Source organism: Lygodium microphyllum, chromosome 14 (genome assembly GCF_053477565.2).
Source record: "Lygodium microphyllum isolate KBCC chromosome 14, Lygodium_microphyllum_v1.1.10, whole genome shotgun sequence".
NCBI classification, from domain to species: Eukaryota; Viridiplantae; Streptophyta; class Polypodiopsida; order Schizaeales; family Lygodiaceae; genus Lygodium; species Lygodium microphyllum.
This window is the reverse complement of record NC_141148.1, coordinates 41936100-41944785: the sequence shown is the minus strand read 5'-3', so window position 1 is coordinate 41944785 and position 8686 is coordinate 41936100.

Sequence of the window (8686 nt, the reverse complement as noted above, 5' to 3'; positions counted from 1 at the left end):
TTAACCGTCCCCCATATACCCCACCCTAGAATGGTATGGGGCTGAGTGCATGAATACGACGATTTGGGAGTGAGTTCATAGTATGCTTAGCTAGACATGCTTACCACAATATTTTTCGATTGAGACAGTCACTATTGCCATATACTTCATACATCAATCCCCATGTGCTACTCTTGATTATCAAGTTGCAGACGAGGTATGGTTTGGAAAACCTCCCTCATATGCTCATTTGCATATCTTTGGTTGTAAGGCTTTTTGTCATGTACCCAAGGACAAGCACAATAAGCTAGATCCTAAGTCTAAGAAATACATCTTTCTTGGTTATGGGGATGCAAGTGAGATGGGCTATCGCCTATGGGATCCACAAGCTTAGAAGATGATCCATAGCCATGATATTGTCTTCTATGAAGAGAAAATGTATAAGCAACACGAGCTTGTCATGGAGGTACATAGTGTGATATTTCATGAGGAGCCTCCTACTACTATACAACCAATTAGATAGCCTGTTGCAACAGCTAATGCCCGAGTGGCCCAAGTCCCTCATACTCCATGGGATGGATACGCTCCACGACCATCTTTGAGGCAATCTACTAAAGATAGACGATAACCTGCATGGTTTGAGCCCTCTATGGATTATGTTATGCTAAGAGATACTCATGAGCCTCTTCTTAATGAGCCCTCTATGGATTATGTTATGTTGAGAGATACTCATGAGCCTCTTACTTGATGAGGCTATGCATAGAGGTGATAGTCACTCTTGGGAGAGGGTTGTGCAGTCAGAGTATGACTCACTACAAAAAATCATATGTGGGATTTGGTTGCTTTGCCTAGTGGCAAGCTTGCTTTGCCTAGTGGCAAGCTTGCTTTGCCTAGTGGCAAGCTTGCTTTGCCATGCAAGTGGGTGTACAGTTTGAAAAGTACCCTTGGATGCCCCAAGATGGGATATAAGGCCAAATTGGTTGCTAAGGGCTTTAAGCAAGTACATAGTGTAGACTTTAAAATAAAGTATTTTCTCCTATTGTGAAGATGACTACCCTACGCTTGGTACTGGCTTTGGTTGCTCAACTTGACTTGGAACTTTATTAGATGGATGTTAAGACAACTTTTCTTCATGGGGACCTGCATGATGGGATTTAAAGGAGTAGTCTAAGGGCATTGCAAACCCTAGTAGGGAATACCTAGTATGTAGATTGCGAAAGAGTCTTTATGGCCTCGAGCAAGCACCTAAGCAATGGTATCGCAAGTTTGATGCCTTTATGCATTCACAAGGATATTCTCGCAATGATATGGATCCATGTTTATACACAAAGAAGGCTCGTGATGGCAGCTTATGATTTTGATCCTCTATTTAGATGATATATTGATCCATGTTTATACACAAAGAAGGCTCGTGATGGCAACCTTATGATTTTGATCCTCTATTTAGATTATATATTGATTGTTGGGAGTGCTCATGATGAGTTGGATGCCTTGAAAGGTCAGCTCAAGAATAGTTTTGAGATGAAAGACATGGGACAAGCCTCACATATTCTTGGGATGTGCATTACGTGCAATCGCTCCAAGGGGCTCCTCTACTTGTCACAGAAGGAGTACATCTAGAAGGTCCTTAAGTGATCTCATCTGTAGGATGTTAAGCCTATTGATTGTCCTTTACCTTCTCACATAAAGGTTAATCAAGCCAATTATCCATTGTCTAATCAGCAGAAGATTGAGATGGCCAAGATCCCTTACGCATCCATAGTGGGAAATTTTATGCATGCCATGATAGCCACTCTTCTTGACATAGCGTTTGTAGTGGGAGTTGTGGCACACTATATGGCTACACCTGGCAGATGGCATTGGGATGCCATCAAGGATATCATGAGGTACCTGAAGGATACATCAGCTATGTGCATATGTTATGGTAGCCAATATATAAGAGTCATGGAATATACTAACTTTGATTATGCAAGACATGCAAACAATAAAGAGTCCACTTCTGGCTATGTTTTCACCTTTGTTGCTGCTATTTCTTAGATATCTAGGGTGCAAAAATACATGGCCCTTTTGTAGTGGGAGTTGTGCCACACTATATGGCTACACCTAGCAATTGGCATTGGGATGCCATCAAGGATATCATGAGGTTCCTGAAGGACACATCAGCTATGTGTATATGTTATGGTAGCCAAGATATAGGAGTCATGGAATATACTAACTTTGATTATACAAGACATGCAAACAATAAATAGTCCACTTCTGGCTATGTCTTCACCTTTGTTGGTGCTATTTCTTAGATATCTAGGGTGCAAAAATACAAAGGTAGAGTATATTGCAGCCACTGAGGCTTGCAAGGAGGCTCTCTGGTGGCAAACCTTAGCATTATTGATGTGGTCCCTACACTACCTTTGGATTCTATGAGTCCTATTTTACTGGCTAAAAATCCCATCTTCCAAGCAAAGACGAAGCACATTGAGGTGCACTACCACTTTATTCAAGAGGTTGTTGAGGAAAGTCCATTTAGCTTGTCAAGATCTCAATTGACCAAAATCCTATAGATCTACTCACTAAAAGTCTCTTAGCAGAGTGCTTTGCCTTTCTTAGAAAGTTGATGGGGGGCATTGGATGGGATGACGTCTTTCCTCGTCCTATTGTACTTATGTACATTTGTAATTTGTCACTTTTTTTCTTGTTCTCTCCTCACTAGGGGCACATTCACCTTTAAGTGGGAGTTTGTTGGGTGGTGTAAATGCTTCTATGCCTAGCCACCCATGTATTAGTTACATTGACCGTATCTGCACACTTGTACACATCAGGTGGTGAGTGCCCATCACTATCACATCATTCATTATTCTTTCAATGACATTTGAATAAAGGAAAGGCCGATCACACATTGTGGTTGTTTGAGTTCCCACATCATGTGTGTGTGTGTGTGTGTGTCTCTCTCTCTCTCTCTCTCTCTCTCTCTCTCTCTCTCTCTCTCTCTCTCTCTCTCTTGCTCTTGCTCTTGCTCTTGCCCCTTCCACCATAGCTATTGCTTCTGCTCCGTGCTTCTTCAGGGCTCACCTCCCTTCACTTGCATGGTAGGTCTACAAAACTAACATGTAAATTTATTCTTTTATGGGATTTGGGCCACAAAGGGCCCACATATTGAGAAATCAACATACCACTTTCAATATTCTTTGTAATTAGAATGTCTCATGTGATTTGTGCATTTTCATTTTTGCTTTGGTTTCCTAGGCCTTCTTCCTCTCATTGAATTGTGAGATAAATGGATGCACAACCTCTTTACGTTTAGCCATATCAAGTTCTCCATGCTTTGAAAGTCCAACTCCATGGCTTTATCTTTCTTTTGAGTCTTTTTTTAGCCCTCCTTCACATGCTCTTCTCCTAGCAACCATGTCTATATTTGTTTGCCTTCATGACATGCCTACATGAGAATTCACTAGGAGGTGGCAATAATGGCCATGTTCTATGCATTAGTTGGAGGCAATGCTGCCACATGTATCCCCCACACCTCCACATTTCCAATTCTCTCCTTTCACCAGATAGAAATATACTTTACTCATGCCATAGATATCAAGGTGAGGTATCAATTTATGAATCAACTTTTTCAACAAAGAAATGAAAAAGCCTTCCCAATTGGCATATTAATATAGGTGGAGTATTATTTCAAATCCCTCTCTTCATCTAATATTCATAAAGCGAGCTTTGAGTAGCTTAGTGAGATAAGTACCTAATGATACATGCCTCGTTTTTCTAAGTCTTCATTGACTTGTTTTATCATGTATCATCATCGTGTGTAGTGGTATTATAGGTAGGTGGTTGTACCTTGTTTTAGGGATAGTTTGGATTGAGAGAGAGAGAGAGGCCCTCATTGTGGCATAGTAATACACACGTGCACGCACACACATTTGGTCACAATCAATGCCATATTTAACACATTTAAACAACCCAAATTATAGATGTTTTCAAACAAGCAAGGTAGTGAATCAAAGGCAAGCTATAAGGGCTCTACTCATCAAATAATCTTGCTTTGATATAGTTGATAGCTTAGCAGCCTATTGTAATGGCTAGGTTTGCTTTGCCAATGAAGAGCCAAATATTGAGAGTCATTGGTAGAGTTGCATATAAAGAATCATTGTTGATAAGGCTTATGTTGACAATTTACCATAAGGGCTTAGCTTTCCTATGCTAATAAAGAGTTATTGATAAGAAACTACCTTTAACAAACTATTACTCTCCCACCCTCTTATAAGGTTATGTGATTGTGTAATACAAAAGCTAAGCTTTTCACTTATACTTTCATTGAACATTGATTTCATCTATTTTCTAACCTTCATGCCATAAATTGCATACATTCCTACCAAGTTCTCTATACTACTTTATTATTTGAGCTACAAGTTCGAGAGGCATCAAAGCACCAAAGAGCTCTAGAACCTGGCTCCCATACCAACCCAATTTGAATTGGTCGACTCCTCCCCATCAATGAAAAAAAGTGAAAAAGTGGTGATTGGGAGATATACATTGTCTCTTTCTTCATCTCTCTCTCTCTCTCTCTCTCTCTCTCTAGCAACAGAGGCACGTAACAACAAAGGTTGTCAGGAGAACAGCAGTGGGAGTAGAGGCACACAACACCAAGTCATCAATAGGACATCACTGGGCACACGAGTCTCTCTCTCTCTCTCTCTCTCTCTCTCTCTCTCTCTCTCTCTCTCTCTCTCTCTCTCTCTCTCTCTCTCTCTCTCTCTCTCTCTCTCTCTCCTCCAACAAAGGCATGGAAGGTAGGGGAGGGGAGGTGGCTCCTAGCAAAGGAATGGGAAGGTAGGGGAGGGGAGGGAGGCACCATGGCATGGTGAGAGAGTGTGTCTATTGCTAAGAGCACTACTAGGAGGCGCACCACCACCACTACTCACATGACAAAAGCGATGCCAGGAGACACACTACCACCACTACTCGCATGATGTTGCAGTAGCCGGCGTTGCCACCACCACCCCTAGTAGTCTGCTGCCAACATGCCCCTCCCACATCTGACATGCCTTTGTCAAATCGACTGTCTCCGCTAGGGCCACTCCATGGAGAGAGAGAGAGAGAGAGAGAGAGAGATGCCAAACACACTTGCCACCACCAGACACAGTGCCAAGCCCATTGTGGGACCCATTGCCACCTCCCAGTGGGCATAGCGTAGAGAGAGAGAGAGAGAGAGAGAGAGAGAGAGAGAGAGAGAGAGAGAGAGAGCTACCAAGAACGCTCAATGCTGTCGAGTCATCACTAGTCTTGTGCTAGCTCACAAGGAGGCCTCCACCAGAGAGAGAGAGCTACCAAGCATGCTCACCACCACCATCATCTCACTAGTCTTGTGCCAGCTCACAAGGAGGCCTCCACCAGAGAGAGAGAGAGAGAGAGAGAGAGAGAGAGAGAGAGAGAGAGAGAGAGAGAGAGAGAGAGAGAGAGAGAGAGAGAGAGAGAGAGAGAGAGAGAGAGAGCTACCAAGCATGCTCACCACCACCATCATCTCACTAGTCTTGTGCAAGCTCACAAGGAGGCCTCCACCAGAGAGAGAGAGAGAGAGAGAGAGAGAGAGCTACTGAGCACACTCGCCGCCGCCAAGTCATCTCACTAGTCTTGTGCCAACTCACAAGGAGGCCTCCACCACAGAGAGAGAGAGAGAGAGAGAGAGAGGGGGTGGTTAATTATAGAGAGAGAGAGAGAGGAGGTGGTGAGTTAGAGAGAGAGAGAGAGAGAGAGAGAGAGAGAGAGAGAGGGTTAGAATGTTCTAGTGGGAAAAGAGAGATAAAGAGAGAGGGGGTTAGTTAGAGAGAGAGACAGAGAGGTGTGGTGAGAGAGTAATGATTTTTAGTTTAATTAGTTCAATCTTTAGCTTAGTTTAATTATTATTTATTAGTTTATTATTTGTTACTTGGTTATTTTGTTTTGTTGGTTTGTTTGTTATTAGTTTAGTTTTTGTGTGTGTGTGTGTGAATATTTGTTAATTTATTAAATTGGATTAGTTTTGTTAGTGTTATTGGTCAGAGGGAAAGAGAGAGAGAGAGAGATTTATTTGTTTGGTTTATTGTTAGTTTATGCGTTTATTATTATTATTGACAAGTTTATGTTTATAAGTTGGAGAGACAAAGAGAGGGGTAAGTTAGTTAGGTAGGTAGGAGAGAGAGAGAGCGAGAAAGGGGGAGAGGGTAGTTTAGTTAGTTAGTTTGTTAGGTAGATTAGAGAGAGAGAGAGAGAGAGAGAGAGAGAGAGAGAGAGAGAGAGAGAGAGAGAGAGAGAGAGGTGGTGAGAGAGTAATGATTTTTAGTTTAGTTGGTGTATTTTGTAGCTTTGCTTAGTTATTGGTTTATTATTTGTTATTAGTTTATTGATTTGTTAAGTTTATTAATTGTTTATTGGTTTATGTGTGCAAGTTAATATAAGAAGGTTTATGTTAGTAGTAAGATTATGTATGTATATTAATAAGTTTACGTTTATTGTTATTAGTTTTGCGAGTAAGTTTGAGAGAGAGAGAGAGAGAGAGACAAACACAGATGCATCTAACCCAAACTAATAAAATAATCTCTCTCTCTCTCTCTCTCTCTCCAAAATGACCTTTGTTAAGTGCTCGATAACCTTCTTTTAGCTCAGTAGATGTAGATGGTTATCCTATAACTCTTTCACCTTCTAGTCAAAATGGTGGAAATCTAATCAATACTGGATATTCACATCAATCATACAATGTTTTGGGTAATAAACATATCACTTGATGTTAATACCATGTGAAAGACTTTCGTTGTATGAGCTAACTAAGATGTTTTGAAGATTTGCTTGGGAAATCACTTGAAAATATACGCCCTTAAGTCTTTAGAACATTGCCAGTATTAAATTTAATGCATTAGAAGGATAATCCAATGCCATCTAGGAGTTTTCACTACTAAAATTTGAGAATAGCTTATATACCCCTCAAGGTTAATGCATATGTTTTGTGCACTATGGAGGCTTCTATAGCAAATAAGAATGTGTCCGTGCAAATACTGTGAAGTGCACTCCTGACGTGCAAATGAATATACACAAAATGAAAGAGGTCACAAGGAAGAAGGCAATTCATCGTGTGGTCAAGCATGTTAGAGGGCATGATAGTTATGTTGGTTTCTTGAAGATTTGGATGGGATTGAAAAGCAAGTGAAGATGATATTTCAACACCAGAAAGCTTTGATTTCTTTGAGCAAGAACATTGGTGACCATCTACAGAGGATTGAGAGAATATTGGAAGAGAAATATGAAGGGAACCTTGTTGATGGAGTAATGATACAAGACAAGTTAGAAGAAATCAAGGGTTATATAAGGGACACATCTAGAAATATTGGTGGCCACGTGCTAGATCTATAGATGATCAAGAAGATAAGCTGAAATACCTTATTAACAGTGCAAGTTGTATAGAGGATGGAGTATGTAAGTTAATTGCTCACAAGAATGAGAGCTTAGTTGCACCAGAGAACATTGCTCTTGATGTGCAACTTACTTCTTTGAAAGTTTATCTTAATAGGTTTTCAGCAATGTTAAACTAGATGAATTGCCACGTAGGCTCATTCTCTTACACCAGAGAACATTGCCCTTGATGTGCAACTTGCTTCTTGAAAAGTTTATCATAATAGGTTTTTTGCAAGGTTGACCCAAGTGAAATGCTGAGTAGGCTCATCCTCAAATCCATAGTTTGTTTTATATATGTAATCTCTACAAGACCTCTTAAATGAGTTATTTAATGAAAATCTCCATTTTGAAATACATTGTCTATATCTTGCAAATTATAAAACCATTTTAATAGTCCCTTTTTTCCTTTATCTCTCTCTCGATTGCTGTTGTTGTTGCTTGGACTCGAAGCTATTTCATGTACTAATATTGAATTTTAGATTATTTTTCTTATTTTGAAAGTGGCATATTAAATTCTCTATTGTTCCTTTTAACTAAGGAACCTACATAATAGCATTGCAATTGAATTTGTTGTTAAAAAAGCATATTCTTAAACTCTACCACTACATTCTCAAATAATGTATTATTGTGTCACTCATGCTCATTTCTTTTGTAAGGATCATAAAATGTTACAAAGATAAAAGTGTTTAAATACAAGTCTTTGGGTAATGATACACTCATGAGTTTGTAACATTCCCACTCTGAAGCTTATAACAATAAAGAGTTTCACTAAGTCAATCATGATGGATATAGTTTGATTAAAGTGATTTTGCAACTTAGATTAGATACATAGAATGGTTGAAGCTCAAAGGTGTTGAGACACAAAAACAACTTGATAACATGTTTTATTGTAATCCAAGAAGACAAAAAATGAATGTTGTAAGGTCTCGCCTTAAGTTATGTCATGATTAGCTATCATCTTATTTGCTATCAAGATTAGCTAACACTTCGGGTGCAACGCATATGATGACTGTGAAATTTCTCACCTTAAGTTACCTTGTGATCATAGTATTTAGGTTAAGCTTTTGCTTTTGAGTGGACTCTTTATATAGTTTGATCTTCCAGAGTACATATCTCTCTCTCTCTCTCTCTCTCTCTCTCTCTCTCTCTCTCTCTCTAATATTTAAAATTAGATATATTAGAGAAAAACAAATGTTTCACCTTCACGGTTAGGACAACTTGAAGTTTAGGAGTAAGCATCATGTATGTGTGTGCTCATGTGTGGCTATTATTTTTCATTTTGATTGTTATT